This window comes from Brachycentrus maculatus, unplaced genomic scaffold (assembly GCF_059751285.1).
Source record: "Brachycentrus maculatus isolate JH-2025_06_01 unplaced genomic scaffold, ASM5975128v1 h1tg000039l, whole genome shotgun sequence".
In the NCBI taxonomy this organism is placed as follows: domain Eukaryota; kingdom Metazoa; phylum Arthropoda; class Insecta; order Trichoptera; family Brachycentridae; genus Brachycentrus; species Brachycentrus maculatus.
In genome coordinates, this window is record NW_028280793.1 from 3,870,247 (window position 1) to 3,887,505 (window position 17,259).

Consider the following 17,259-nt stretch of genomic DNA (forward strand, 5'->3'; position numbering starts at 1 on the left):
CTCTCTGTGATCTTACAACATTGACCTTAATTTTTTACAGAAATGCAATCTAAAGTAACTAACTGACCATCACGCCGCTTCCGCAGGGATAGGCAGAGAGAATAGAACACCACACCACGCTACTCTTGTCTTTGTACACATTCTTCTTTACGCATCCCCTCACACATCCTCCTCCCAACCCTTCTCCGCACCCCAAAGGTGCATAGGGCACTGCATTATATAGAAGCAGTGTTATCTTGATCGTTAAATACACGTAGGAAAGGTGATCAGCCTTTCGCTTCAGGTACCAGTCCAGGGTCATATTAAATATATATTTGACTGAAAAATCAATAATATTTATTGCGACCCTCTTGGGAATCAAACCCGGGACCTCCAGCATGGTAGCCTAGAGCGCTAACCGCTACACTATGGAGGCGGACCTCATACATACCCGCCGATTATTCGGATTCCTGAATTGACCACTTTCAATTATTTTAAATACTTGATCATGCCAAGTTTTGCCCGGTCATCCTCTGCTCATGTTCCCAACAAGATTCGCCTCATAAATTTCTTTCTTCGCTCGTTCGTTTAGATCTTTTATAACTAACTAACTAACCATCACGCCGCTTCAGGCAGAGAGAATAGAACGCCACACCACTCTGTCTTTGCAAACATTCTTCGCCTCTTCCACGTTCATGCATCTCCTCATACATACCCGCCGATTACTACGACTCCTAACCTGACCACTTTCAAGTATTAAGCATACCTGATCGTGCCATGTTTTTCTTGGTCTTTCTCGGCATAAATTTGTTTTACCGTTCTTTCCTCACTCATTCGTTCCACATGTCCAAACCATCTCAACGCACCTTTCTTAATTTTATTGATAATGGTTATCTCCGCTTTGCATTCCTTCCTTATTTCACTATTCGAACATCTATCATACATCGTTTTGTCGCACATTCTTCTGAGAGATTGCATTTCGACTGCACTCAGTCTACTTTCATCCTTCTTTTGCCAACTCCATGTTTTACTTCCATACATTAGAGTTGGAACCAGGACTCCGTTGTGCACTGCCAGTTTAGCTTCCGCTGGTAGGCTTTTATTTGCCATAACTGATATTATTAGAGGGTATTTCTTTTTCATCGAGAATTTTAATGACTTCCTTTAATCTGACTCTATCGAATGCTTTAGTAAGACCTACAAAGCAGAGGTAAGCTGTCTTATTGAACTCTATTGCTTTTTTAACTAATTTGTCTAACAACAAATGTGTTGAACTTATTTACGTCCGAGTTCACTCGGTTTCTCAGCGTCACATATTTAGCATATTCTTCTGGTGACGGTGAGCTTCTGTATTTCAGATGGCTTTTCTTCGGCGAGTCCCTTGACTTCATCAGTAAACCATTTTATCAATAATGATTATCTCAGCCTTGCATTCTTTCCTTCTTTCACCATTCGAACATCTATCATACATCTTTTTGCCTCACATACAAATAAAACTAACTAACTAACTAACCATCACGCCGCTTCCCCGCAGGGGTAGGCAGAGAGAATCGAACGCCACACCACTCTGTCTTTGCAAACATTCTTTGCCTCTTCTACATTCATGCATCTCCTCATACATACCCGACGATTATTACGACTCTTGACCCGGCCGCTTTCAAGTATTTGACATACCTGATTGTGCCAAGTTTTCCTCGGTCTTCCTCTGCTTCTTTTTCCAACTACATTCGCTCCATAAATTTGTTTAACCGTTCTTTCTTCACTCATACGCTCCACATGTCCAAACCATCTCAACACACCTTTCTTAATTAATAATGTAATAAATAATAAATAATATATATAAATAATAAATAATGTATGTAAAAATAAAAATAATAGATCAACCTGGCTGAACGGTGATAAAATGCGTGAATAGCCTATAAATAAAAAAAAGACATTCATAATAACAGCAATGGGGGCGCGAGATAGAGACAGGCATGAATATAGAAAGAGGTAGAAAGACATTCGCCGGAGCTAGCGGTCGAGTTCGGCTTCGTCCACAGAACCAAAGATCAATTAACGAACATCTATTTACTTATATTTCTTCTTTTTTTATGGCTATTCACCCTTCTAGCCAGTGCGAGTTATTTTTTATTTATATATTATTATTTTACTCTTTTTACAATTTAAAAAAGATAAATGTTTGAGTTTTTATTATTTACAAAAAAAAACTTCAATTTCATACTATTTCTGTGAGCCTGAGCGGCTCATTATTAGAAAGTGGTATGAAATTGTGGTAAAGTGGTTCGAACCGAAAAACTTTGATTAAAAAATCCGAGACACTAGCCACGGGACCACAACCCGATACGATTTGAATTGAAATCGTTTGTTTTCCTGTAATTGGGGTTAGCTTCATTATTAAGTTGGTTTGTTTAGTTAGTTATTTTATATATTTCATACACATTTACAAATGATTTTCAATTAATTTTGTTTGTTAGGGGAGGTCGATGAGATTGAGATATTAGTGGAAAATGGAATTGGATTGAGAAGACAATACTTGACATGTAAATTTATCTTAAAATTTTCGACTAAAAAATATAATATTCTGATTTAAAAAAATGATTGTTAATAATTCCGAGGGGGCGTCAGAGGCCTGCACTTGCAGGGCATTAATTGGAGACCTAGATCTTATTTCATTGGGCGCCCGTTTAATGACGGCTTCCTTTCAGACCTCTCCAGCATTAGCATTCCATTTTCCACTAACCTCTCAACCTTATTAACCTCCCAAACTTGTTTGTAATAATTTTTATTTCTGCTAATAATTTGGATGCAACTGGCTATCCAGAAGCTTTCAGATTCATTGTCGTTGCATGACCTAGTTGTGAAAGTAGAGTGGAGTTCCCTAGATTTTCAATTCTGCGGCGATTGCATCGTTCAGAACTATCTTCAAAAGCTGTTCCGCACGACCGCGCTTTTGTTGTTTTCGAGTCATCTTGCCCCTATGTGCGGCGCGGCGAATTGCCGGCTTTGTGAGTCAGTGACAAATTGACATTCTGATTCTGGAGAAGGGTGATTGATGCAGGGGACAGAAGACGATTGAAAGCACGCGTGGAGAAGAATCATTAAAGATATCATGAAATACATTTAAAAAATAAAAAATATAAATTATACATTTGTGGGTTACAATAGTACATGTAGGAAGGCTCAATATATAAATACATACAGATAAACTTCACAAAAAACATAATAAGATAAAAAAAAAAACAAATAATTCAAATCGTATCGGGTTGTGGTCCCGTGGCTAGTGTCTCGGATTTTTTAATCAAAGTTTTTCGGTTCGAACCACTTTACCACAATTTCATACCACTTTCTAATAATGAGCCGCTCAGGCTCACAGAAATAGTATGAAATTGAAGTTTTTTTTTGTAAATAATAAAAACTCAAACATTTGTCTTTTTTAAATTGTAAAAAGAGTAAAATAATAATATATAAATAAAAAATAACTCGCACTGGCTAGAAGGGTGAATAGCCATAAAAAAAGAAGAAATATAAGTAAATAGATGTTCGTTAATTGATCTTTGGTTCTGTGGACGAAGCCGAACTCGACCGCTAGCTCCGGCGAATGTCTTTCTACCTCTTTCTATATTCATGCCTGTCTCTATCTCGCGCCCCCATTGCTGTTATTATGAATGTCTTTTTTTTATTTATAGGCTATTCACGCATTTTATCACCGTTCAGCCAGGTTGATCTATTATTTTTATTTTTACATACATTATTTATTATTTATATATATTATTTATTATTTATTACATTATTAATTAAGAAAGGTGTGTTGAGATGGTTTGGACATGTGGAGCGTATGAGTGAAGAAAGAACGGTTAAACAAATTTATGGAGCGAATGTAGTTGGAAAAAGAAGCAGAGGAAGACCGAGGAAAACTTGGCACAATCAGGTATGTCAAATACTTGAAAGCGGCCGGGTCAAGAGTCGTAATAATCGTCGGGTATGTATGAGGAGATGCATGAATGTAGAAGAGGCAAAGAATGTTTGCAAAGACAGAGTGGTGTGGCGTTCGATTCTCTCTGCCTACCCCTGCGGGGAAGCGGCGTGATGGTTAGTTAGTTAGTTAGTTTTATTTGTATGTGAGGCAAAAAGATGTATGATAGATGTTCGAATGGTGAAAGAAGGAAAGAATGCAAGGCTGAGATAATCATTATTGATAAAATGGTTTACTGATGAAGTCAAGGGACTCGCCGAAGAAAAGCCATCTGAAATACAGAAGCTCACCGTCACCAGAAGAATATGCTAAATATGTGACGCTGAGAAACCGAGTGAACTCGGACGTAAATAAGTTCAACACATTTGTTGTTAGACAAATTAGTTAAAAAAGCAATAGAGTTCAATAAGACAGCTTACCTCTGCTTTGTAGGTCTTACTAAAGCATTCGATAGAGTCAGATTAAAGGAAGTCATTAAAATTCTCGATGAAAAAGAAATACCCTCTAATAATATCAGTTATGGCAAATAAAAGCCTACCAGCGGAAGCTAAACTGGCAGTGCACAACGGAGTCCTGGTTCCAACTCTAATGTATGGAAGTAAAACATGGAGTTGGCAAAAGAAGGATGAAAGTAGACTGAGTGCAGTCGAAATGCAATCTCTCAGAAGAATGTGCGACAAAACGATGTATGATAGATGTTCGAATAGTGAAATAAGGAAGGAATGCAAAGCGGAGATAACCATTATCAATAAAATTAAGAAAGGTGCGTTGAGATGGTTTGGACATGTGGAACGAATGAGTGAGGAAAGAACGGTAAAACAAATTTATGCCGAGAAAGACCAAGAAAAACATGGCACGATCAGGTATGCTTAATACTTGAAAGTGGTCAGGTTAGGAGTCGTAGTAATCGGCGGGTATGTATGAGGAGATGCATGAACGTGGAAGAGGCGAAGAATGTTTGCAAAGACAGAGTGGTGTGGCGTTCTATTCTCTCTGCCTGAAGCGGCGTGATGGTTAGTTAGTTAGTTATAAAAGATCTAAACGAACGAGCGAAGAAAGAAATTTATGAGGCGAATCTTGTTGGGAACATGAGCAGAGGATGACCGGGCAAAACTTGGCATGATCAAGTATTTAAAATAATTGAAAGTGGTCAATTCAGGAATCCGAATAATCGGCGGGTATGTATGAGGTCCGCCTCCATAGTGTAGCGGTTAGCGCTCTAGGCTACCATGCTGGAGGTCCCGGGTTTGATTCCCAAGAGGGTCGCAATAAATATTATTGATTTTTCAGTCAAATATATATTTAATATGACCCTGGACTGGTACCTGAAGCGAAAGGCTGATCACCTTTCCTACGTGTATTTAACGATCAAGATAACACTGCTTCTATATAATGCAGTGCCCTATGCACCTTTGGGGTGCGGAGAAGGGTTGGGAGGAGGATGTGTGAGGGGATGCGTAAAGAAGAATGTGTACAAAGACAAGAGTAGCGTGGTGTGGTGTTCTATTCTCTCTGCCTATCCCTGCGGAAGCGGCGTGATGGTCAGTTAGTTACTTTAGATTGCATTTCTGTAAAAAATTAAGGTCAATGTTGTAAGATCACAGAGAGCGGGATAGGATGATATTTTTCAAGGATCTCGGTCATTAATGAACAAAATAAAAACATATTTAAGAGCATAATATGTTTATTTTCAGGGGGGAGAGTATACATATATTAGTCACGATGAATAACTCCCAAGAAAATTGTGCAATAACACACGTTTCATGGTTATATCATCTATCTGCCTATACATATCTGCAAACACTAAAACAGTAATTACTGGCTACACATCCAAATAAAACAATGCCGAATCGTCCTCTGTAGTTTATATATTCTGATCCAGCGCTAGGAAATGAAACTGTCCAAAGCGCCAACACAATGGGGGAAATGGAACCCTTCTGCCGCGACAAGTCATTTGCCAATAGTTGCAAGAGTCTGAAAAGGTAACAAAGTTACAGAATTAGTTTTTATGTTTGAAAAATAATTGCGAGCATTACGACCCACTGAGCGATCTCCGATGATGAGGATATCAGACACCGGTATACACTAAGATGGTCTTATAAGGTATACAGTGGCAGGCTTCTCGGAGGGGTTGATATGAAGAGTTCCAACCTCATCATAAAACTACTCGTGGAGCACAGATGGGGGCTGGAAATTTGTCAGCAAAAGAGTCCAGTCCGGTTTTGCGATTGCAAGCTTCGTCGGGCTGGTCTTCTTACATCATACATCCAATATTATTTATTAATTATCATCCATACCTATTTCTTTGTGAACAAAACATGGCCAAGCATTGCACCCACTAGTAAATTGACATTTGTAACTGTATAAGTAAAACTGGAAAACCATTTCAAAATCTATACGCCACGTGCTGTAGCTATTTTTTGAATGACATCTTTTGTGTTTGTTGAATCTTATTTTATATGCATATAGTGCAATAAATAACATTATATGACAATAAATGTGCTTGTAACTATGCCGGTTGTCCGTACTTTACCTAAAATATAACATAAAAACAATAATAAAAACAGACTCGCTGTCAACGGACTGTCAAAATGACATTTCACACAAAGAAGATTGCACAGTTTTTCAGGCATGAAAAACAACAACAAAAACAGTTGATTACCTGCAATGCTGTTGATGGGGTCATTCCGGAGGTTATAGAATACATATTTCTTCTAATTAGCGCTTATTTGAGCAGCAGTCGAGACAAATTTCTTGCGTAATTTGTTTGACAGCTGTTTGGCAAACGGCGGAATGAGAGGAAACGCCTTACCAATAATGAAGTACTCACATTTCCAATATATAATAGTTATTTTCAACACGAGATCACCCGGCTTGTCATTTATTGTTTACAATGAATTATATAAATTAGTTTGTGCATTGAATTCATAACGGCCGCCCGGCCAGACTCGAACGAAGCTTATATACAAACATTATATACTAATGATTTCGCGTCATATCGCCAGGTTGGCAGTGAAATCTTTCGTCTTTCCAAATTTCGTACTTGAACGTTACAAAACCAGAGAAAATGTAACAAAATCTACTATTTTCCTCGTCGTGAGTGACCAGCATAAGAGTAGTGCGCTCTGCCAACTAGCGATGCGATGGATGACTCAAATGAGAATAATCGTTGTGTGAATTATATTCATATATGTACATACACACTAGCTGTACCCGGCCATGCGTTGCTGTGGGTCAACCTGGTAAAATGGAAAAGAAAGAAAACATAAAACACATTTCTAATTTGTTTAATGTCAATGAAAATTTTAAACTTTTACGACACTACAATGCGATCGAAAATATTTTAATTCTTAATATCTATCTGCTCTCTGCCATAAGTTATGATTACCGCAAATGTTGATGTTACGTACAACAGATGGCGCTGCCATCCCTGTATTTATAAAAAAAAAAAAAAAAATAATAATTAAATTCTGATTTTATGTATTCCAGGAAAACTCACATGTCACACGTATATATACACAGGCGTATATATATATATATATATATATATATATATATATAAGTACAGTTGTATATGTGCATAAACGAATGTTAGGCATCGTTTGAAAATGCCATAACTAGGCGAAACAATTGTCACAAAATTGATTTTTATGTGTTTTTTTTTAACAAAAAAATAACTTGGTAGACTCAAAAAATCCGTGTTTGAATTAACATTTTATAAATAAGAATTTTTTTTTTTTTTTTATTAATTATATATTTCATAGATACATACATTTTTTTTACTATATGTATTACGGCTCTTTAGGCATGGCATGTGTTGAGCCGAAATACTTACATGTGAATATATTTTTTTTTTTATTATTTGTTTTTTTTTTTTAATTATTAGATTTCATACATTACATACAATACATACTATTACAATTTACAGTAAAAAGCTTTTACAATAAAATAATTACACCTGGGCTTTAATTAATTCACTTTCTACGTTGTCCCTTCCAACGAGAAGCAAATGGAGTTGTACAAAGTAAACGCCAAATCTATAAATATTATATTTTATTTTGTCTAATTTCAAGGTAATTTGTCAAAAATAATACTTTTTCTATTGTATCTGAAGGTACTAATTGTTGATAGCATTTTATTGTATGTAGTATTTTGTATGCTTCTCTGTATTCGCAGAGTCACCTTGAATATTTTATGTATTAAACGTTGGATATTATTGTAGTTTGTCCTGGGCAGAGACGTGGGTGTATTTCGTATCTCGGTGTGTCATCCACAGTCATACTGAAGCGTCTGCTGGCGACCTTGACTTCGAGTTCGATACCTACCGTTAATGGAGTGTGTAGAGTCTCTATATAGCCATAATATGGACTATTACACAGTCAAACCGTTTATTCTAAATCACATTTCTATCTCGTTCTGTGTCGCGTCGGACTGTGACGATAAAACGAGATGGCAAAATCAGAAATATTATCGTCGGTACGTATCTATGCATAGTTTACTAATAGACGACTTCTGCGATGAGCGCGTCCTGAAACACACAGGGTCAGTACAAACTGTAATGAAATGAAGTTGTAGTTCTTCGTACAATTTCATTATATGAGTTTTTCTTAATTTTTACTGTGAATTTCCTCTATTAAATATCTTCTTCTTTCATATTTTTTTTGACATCTCGTCAAAGATGAAAAGAATATGGAAATCTGGGCATTCACGGGGATGGCGACCGTCATAGGCTGGTTTAAGTGATCACTTTACACGCGTGTAACATTCACCAATTCTACCCATTATTGACAACCACACTACTCAAATTCTTGGAAGTTCTATATATATGAACCAATTTAGAAACCTTGTTCATGAATCACTAGAACTTCACTAGAGACATCTATTGGTGAGATGTAAAGAAGCTTTTTACTAAGCAGAAACTCTTATATTAGTATGACGGTCGTAAGCCCCGTAAATGCCCAGACTTCCATATTCTTCTTCATCTTTGATGAGATATCAAAAAATAATATGAAAATAACTCCTGTAATTGGAGATAATCCAGATTTTGTGAACAAGTATTTGGACACACTCAAAATGTTGTAAATATCTTCTTCTTTTTTTGGTGTAGGTCTTATGGCTTGTTTTTAAGATGGATTAGCCTCCTGCAACGTCGATTGCCAGCTGTCAATCCATCTTTTTGGTCGTCTGCCTGGGAATCTACCTTGGGGTTCACCGTGCAGTGCAATGCAAGGGAGTCCATTCTCCTCACATGGAGGGATGGTTCCATTCTCCTCACATGCGCATACCATTGTCTTCTTCGTTGTCTTCCTCACCTAACGAAATAATACATGTCGTTATCGTTTGATTCAGACTTATTTCAGCATTATTCCCTTCTTTACAAAATATCTTATTCTTTTTCCTGACTCCATCTCAACTCATCATCTTTGTAGACTATCAGTTTCAGCTCTCGTCGTTGGTTGTAGGTCCTTCTATCATGGACAACGTCACCTAGGCCGTGCATTCGAATCATATTATCTTTCTGTAGCATCCATGAATTTTTGGTTTTCCTCTGGATGTGTTTCTAGATGTCCCTTCTTCACCAATATATATATATATATATATATATATATATATATATATATATATATATATATATATATATATATATATATATATATATATATATATATATATATATATATATATATATATATATATATATATATATATATATATATATATATATATATATATATATATATATATATATATATATATATATATATATATATATATATATATATATATATATATATATATATATATATATATATATATATATATATATATATATATATATATATATATATATATATATATATATATATATATATATATATATATATATATATATATATATATATATATATATATATATATATATATATATATATATATATATATATATATATATATATATATATATATATATATATATATATATATATATATATATATATATATATATATATATATATATATATATATATATATATATATATATATATATATATATATATATATATATATATATAAATATATATATATATATATATATATATATATATATATATATATATATATATATATATATATATATATATATATATATATATATATATATATATATATATATATATATATATATATATATATATATATATATATATATATATATATATATATATATGTATTACGAAAAATATTTCATTGGTACTATTATTAAAGTTACAATTAGATACAATAATTAGATTTTTACAAAAATCAATTATGGCAAACTTAAAATGTGTTACTACATTTTTTCTGGCATGATATTCAAAGTTTGTCCTTAAAATGGGCGAAGTGTTTGAAACCAATATTTTGAATAAACAAAAAATAATTTTCCCTTTAAAATTATTTTTTGACGTGTTGTCTTTACCACAAAAACCGGCAAAAACATATGCAAACACCGGTATATTGTCCCAGGAAATAAAAAAATAACATGATCTAAAGTAAATCAATCAAAAGTTGATAAATCTGCATCGCTAAATTATTAAGCTGTGGAGATCCATTCGACCTACGAAAGCAATATTTTTACAGCTAGATGTACTTTTTAGAAGTATTTCAATGGCCCAAATCACGTTCAATTGAAATCGAATCCAACTTCTCATATATGTATTTTGTCTTTTTTACATACAAAATATCGCCAGACTGTTGTTTTTTGCCTGTTGGAAAGCCCATAATTGAGCCTCGGCTCCGAACGCTACCCGTCTTGTTGTTTCACCAATGCAGTAAAACCTCGATATAACGGACTAATTGAGGAGAGGGGGGTGTCTGTTAGTCCGATACTCCGTTATATAAAAAAGGTTAAAAATAAATCTAAAACGCTTTTTTAAAACATGATCACTGTATTTAGATATAAATAAACAGTATGTACAAAACACAAACAAAATTATATTTATTGTCTTTTCTTCGCTCGGACACTTCGCTCACTCCTTTCAAGAACGTCATAAATCATAAATCGTCAATTTTCAGTTGTGCATGTTTTCGGAATGCCCAGAAAATGTACTATATCCCAGCAAAAGAGGCATATTTTTAACTTAATATTTACCAGCTACCGGGCAGAAAATGTGGTTTTTGCATTTTGAAGAAAAGGTATTGTTTAATTATTTTTTTAAATAAACTTAATATTTTTCAAATGGAGAAAAATACCTTCAGGTTTTACCTAAAAAGATCTGTTGCACATAAATAGTTCAGTAAGTGGCTTGATATTTATTTTGAATACATTGTATTATATTTTTAAACTTTAAAAACATTCTCCTGAAAAATCAAGTTATTTGATTTATGACGTTCTTGAAAGGAGTGAGCGACTTGTCATACTATCCTGTTTGATATTGACGCGCTCGCTTTCGGTTATTCTGCTTTGAAAAAGGAATCAAGTTTTGTTTGCACTTGAAGTTTAAAGACATAATTTGTGATTATCATGGCCGCTAAAACTTGTTTACATGCGGTGACACTTGAATTTAAATATGTATAATATTATGTTCGCTTCCGTAGTGTAATGGTCAACACGCTCAGCTACCGTACTGGAGGTCCCGGGTTCGATTCCCAGGGGGGGTCAAATAAATATAAGTGATTTTTTAACTCTTATATTTATTCAATATTACCCTAGACTGGTACCTGAAGCGGAGGGCTGATCACCTTTGCTACGTGTGTTAACGATCAAGATAACACTGCGTTTATATTATGCAGTGCCCTATGCACCATTGGGTGCGGATGAGGTTTTGAATGAATAATATTAACATGAAGTTTTATTTTGTTTTACCGTATTTTTTGTCCGTTAAATAGAGGCTCGTTATACCGAGGTTTTACTGTATTATAGTTTTGTTTTGAGAGTATTATGGCTTCTTGATTACATTTGCGGTTGACTGGCTATCAAGTGGCAGCGCGTGATGTCAAATAATCATGATAAATAAATAAATACAATTCAGTATTCAATAATATCATTTTGTTTGCCTTCTTTTTTATTATGCATACAAATGGTATGTAATAAATAAAGCCGATAATAAATCTAATGTCGTTATATATGAAAACGTCGTGCGTCGTAAGGAATATATAAATAACTAGTTTTTTCATGTGTATGAAACATTTTTGTATAATTGGCACATTGAAATTTTATAATTTTATGGGTATGGAAGAAAATATAGGAAAACATACTAAACATCTGCTTAATGAGGGATAAAATACTTTGTGCATTCCAAAATACAGAAACTAAAACCTTACCAGTTTTTAATTTTAGTTTTACTCGGTAGATACGACTATTTTTTAAAATATACTGTCACACGTCTTCCGACGCATCATGTCACAGCACAGCTTGAGAAATAGTGGTATATACCGAATAAAAAATTATTTTAAAAATGGATAGATATTACAACAAACCTTATCAGCTACCATTTGCGTTTTTGGTCACTTTCACCGATTGCTGTCCACTTAGCTGGCCACCGATTTGACTCAACTTGGTTCATATTTCATACATTGTCACATACCACATGAAAAATCGTTTTACTGCGCTGAAACAGGTCCAAACAGCCCTCTGAATTGTCGACGCGTTGTTGTTTGTGATCGACCGTAAGCAAATTAGAGTATCTTGATGTCAAAATCAGAATTCACTGCCTTCTGTTATCATTAAGGTGTTAGTTATAAATTCATGATCAGCTAAAACTATTTTGTAGACTATTTATTTATTGATTTGGCATTTAATTTGTAGAACTCCATTTTAATTTACGTATTAATTGCTAAATCAAACACAGATTTCCTATGTCGAATGTCACTCGACATTTTTTTTTCTTCATCAGTTTAGTGTTAAAATTCAAGGAAACATTTTTTTTTCACTATAGATGTCTATAAAATTTAATAATAAGAGACAAGATTGTATACATTCAGAATATATATTTTTTTAACACAAGTGTAGTTTTATTAAAAAAAAAACTTGGATGTATTGTTTTAGCCTGTAATGCTGTAAATTTATTGTGGACCTGGTGGATTTTTTAATTTTTTTTTTTATAAACCGGAAAGGGTTAATGCACATTTTGTAGACCTTTTTGTCTTCCTACGAACTTATTGAGTGATGTGTCACTATGATCGTAACAGTGAACTTTTGCTTACATTCTATCCAGCATTCAATTCGATGTCAAGAGGCGTATCAAATTAGATAATATAATAATAATAATGGTAATTAAAATATATATCGTACGTCCACGTATGTGTGTGTGTTTACTATTGGTGTATAACGTTTACTCGTAATTTATATATTTTTAATGTTTTTATCTCGTGTAGTAAAATTTTCCACTGCAATTATCTTATCGGAATGAGAACGCTAATATTTTCAAACATATGTTCGTTGCTCCCTGGCAGACAATAAGGCACTTTGTTATCAGCCGGTTTGTTTTTAATTGACATAATGGCACTAAATGTACTTATTTATTTTATTATCTTGTATTTTTATACGCTACTAAATCGTGAAAGTTATCTCAAGTACTTTGTCAGCAGCGTTATTATCATTAAAGGCAAAATGGAAGGTCGTCGGGGTGTGAGCAGAAGGCAGATCCCCTGGCTCCGGAATATGGTATACGAAATTGGATGGGGATCGAACCGCCGAGGAGCTGTTTAGAACTACCCAAGATAAGGACAATTACTCTCAAGTGATAGTCGACGTCGAGGGGATCTGACATGACACGCACGAAAGAAGAAGAACGTTAAAAATCCTCTGAAATACATATTCTATGATCTTCTAAAATTGAAAATATTCTTTAATTGAATGTTTTCCGCAGATACTTTGTGGCACATTTTATAAACTTTATAAAATGAAATAACTTTGTTATAACCACTTTTTTATTAATACAATTTAACCTACCGGTTTCAACAAGAACCTTGTCATCATCAGCGCTTATATGAATTCAAAAACACTTAATACTCTCACCAAAAAACTTCCACTCACTCCGTAAAAATCCCAAATGTTATTTTTATTATTCATTTTATAGGAACCCCAAATAACAACTAATGGAATCACCCAAAAAATTATTCGTTTTTTACATCAATTGATTCGGCAGTTACTTTGTGGGAATTAATATCTATCCATTTTGAATTAAATGTTTACTTGGTAAATACCATTATTTCTTAAAATCTAGAATCTTAAAATTCAAGTAAATAAATAAAATTAGAAATAGCTCCTACTCCAGCTCTTCATCCTTCAACGTCCCAAGGATACAACTCGAAAATTTAGACTTCGCTTCACATACGGTGATTGAAAATGATATGGAATACATCGAAACACGTGAAACAATACATTTTAAGAATTAGTGGTATATCCCAAGTAAAACTTAAATTAAAAATAAAATGCTCTTTATAAAATAAAACAACTTGGTTTTTAGCCACTTTTTTATTGGTATATTTTTTCTCCAACCGGTTTCGACAAGAACCTTGTCATCATCAGGGTTAAATATGTACTAACCCTCATGATGACAAGGTTCTTGTTGAAGCCGATTGAAGAAAAAATGTAACAATAAAAAAATGTTTTTTTTTTCATAAAGTTTATAAAATGTGCCACGAAGTATCTGCGAAAAACATTCAAGAAATAAAATGTTCGTATCGACACCTACGTTTAAGGGCGGGAGGGATAGGTTATATTTGAATTTAATGATTTTTGAATGATTAAAATGAATGCAAAGCGATTAGTATTTTCAACTAATTACACTAACGTTAATTTTTGTCAATCGGCGGTATTGTCAAAGAAAATTACGGATTTCCGTTTTGATACCGCAACAAATAATGTCAATTAACCTCCGGACAATAGGACCGTTAGAGTGATTTGGGACAATTTTTTTTTAACATTGTCGATTATTTGTACATTGGAGGAGTTCGATGTCAGTGACATATCGCTGGTTAAATGACAAAAAGCCACAACGCAAAAAAAAAATATTTATTCCAAAAATGGTATCTACATCGTCAACATTTTTATATTCGAAAGACACCCATGATTCTAGTGTTAGAAATGTCAGTTTCTAAAGGTATTTCAATTCAGAAACCTCTCACGCACAATCAGTTTTTATTATTTTATACCATATAAGCTTTCAATAAGTTCATGATATGGAAAAATGAACATTGTTTTTTATTCACGTTTAGCAGAATATTATAACTAGTCAAATTTTTAATATGTATTAAAATTTCAAATAAATGTTGTTTAAAGATTCAATGGGTAATTTAAACTATATTGATATGTATATGTGAATGTTGGTATGCGTATATGGTATTTGTATTCACTACTACTCGGCTGTCCAAACTTAAAACACAGTAAGGGACATTTTTTTGTAGTAGGTTTTTTTTGCATTTTTGGACTAAGTAGAATCTACTAAGTCCAAAAATGCAAAAAAAAGTACTACAAAAAATGTCCCTTACTGTGTTTTGAGTTTGGACAGTCGTACTACTACCACCACCATCACGCCGTTTCTCCGCAGGGGTAGGCAGAAAGGATGGAACGCCACACTTCTGTCCCGACATACACTCTTCGCCTCCTTCACACACACACACACACACACACACACACACACATATATGTATATATATATATATATATATATATATATATATATATATATATATATATATATATATATATATATATATATATACATATATATATATATATATATATATATATATATATATATATATATATATATATATATATATATATATATATATATATATATATATTTATATATATATATATATATATATATATATATATATATATATATATATATTTATATATATATATGTGTGTGTGTGTATAAGCAGAGGCAGACCCTGAGGATCTATTAAAAGAAGAAGAAGAAGATAAATATATAAGTAAATTTGTTTGTATGTTTCCCACTTTTACTTCTTTCTAAATAAAGAGTTATTAACAGTAATAAACCGTATCTTAATCCGTCCATCCGTTGGCATAATTACACATTTGCCTTTTGAACATACCATTTTCCTAGAGATAGTAATAAAAAAATTATCAGATAACCCATTATGTGACCAATATATCGTTACGTTATGTCCTGAAATTGCCTGGAATTGCGACATCCGTATTTCCATCTGGCCATTGTGCAAATATAGCCACAACACTATGTATTTCTTACTCTTTAGCTTGTTTTGTATAATCTATTCTTATCTATGCTTCCGCTTATCTCTTTCTAAAAATAGATAGATACACGGGTTTAAGAAGTTTTCCAATGTACTCCAATGTGACCAAAACAAAATTGTGCCAAAAGTTTTCAAATATTTTTTTAATAAAAAAAAATTGCACTGAAAATTAACAAATCGCTCACTCCTTTCAACAACGTCATATATCTAAAACCGTCAATTTTCAGTTGTGCATGTTTTCAGAATGCCCAGAAATACTATATCCCAGCAAAAGCGGCATATTTTTAACTTAATATTTTCCCGCTACAGAGCAGAAAGTGATGTTTTTGCATTTTTAAGAAAAGGTATTGTTCGTTTTTTTTAATATACTACATATTTTTCAAATGGAGAAAAAACATTCAGGGTTTACCTAAAAAGATCTGTTGCACAGTTAAAAGTTCAATAAGTGGCTTGTTATTTATTTTTAATACATTTTATTATATTTTTAAACTTTAAAAACGATCTTCTGAAAAATCAAGTTTTTTTTATATGTGACGTTGTTGAAATGAGTGAGCGAAATGTTCGTTTGATAAAAAAAATACTTCTGTTCGTTCAAATATTTTTTTGTACAAGTATACTTGCTTAATAGTTTTTTTCTAGATAGTAGATTTTTTGTGTACAATTATATTAAGTAAAAAAATTATAAAAAATATTAAGGCAGGATAATCTATTGCCCAGAACTTTCTTCTTTAAACCCAGGCAACATTTTACAATTAAAACTTTTAGGGATGCAACGTCAATTTTTACAAATAAAAAATTGATTCGTGTACAAAAAAAACATTTGTTAATGACAATACAATAATGAAATAATAATAATTGCAATAATCATGTACGCTGTGACACAATCTCCGCTCAGTCAACCGCTAAAAAACGCCAGAGTCGAAAATTCGACGCTTCGCAATTTTGTAGTAAGATTACAAAGTCGAAAATTAGACTCTCGGTACTTTAACGGTTAATATGAATTTTATATGTATTATTGAACTTTTTTGTATATTAAAAGCATTCTTTACTTTGTGGTATGGTAATATAACACTCTCTTATCATTCGTCGTTCACTTC

The 17,259-nt window shown here is 33.0% G+C and overlaps 1 protein-coding gene and 1 long non-coding RNA gene across 2 annotated transcripts in view; one reads left to right on the plus strand and one right to left on the minus strand.

Annotated features, from left to right (window-relative positions):
• Window positions 1–17,259, plus strand: part of Reph (Regulator of eph expression) — a 155,150-nt gene that overhangs the window by 46,927 nt on the left and 90,964 nt on the right. The window lies entirely within an intron of this gene.
• On the minus strand, window positions 5,615–7,051 carry LOC148312522 (uncharacterized). The gene is made up of 3 exons (XR_015839228.1): window positions 6,618–7,051; window positions 6,253–6,488; window positions 5,615–5,929 (listed from the first exon to the last, which is right to left on the minus strand). It is a non-coding gene; the product is annotated as an uncharacterized LOC148312522 (long non-coding RNA).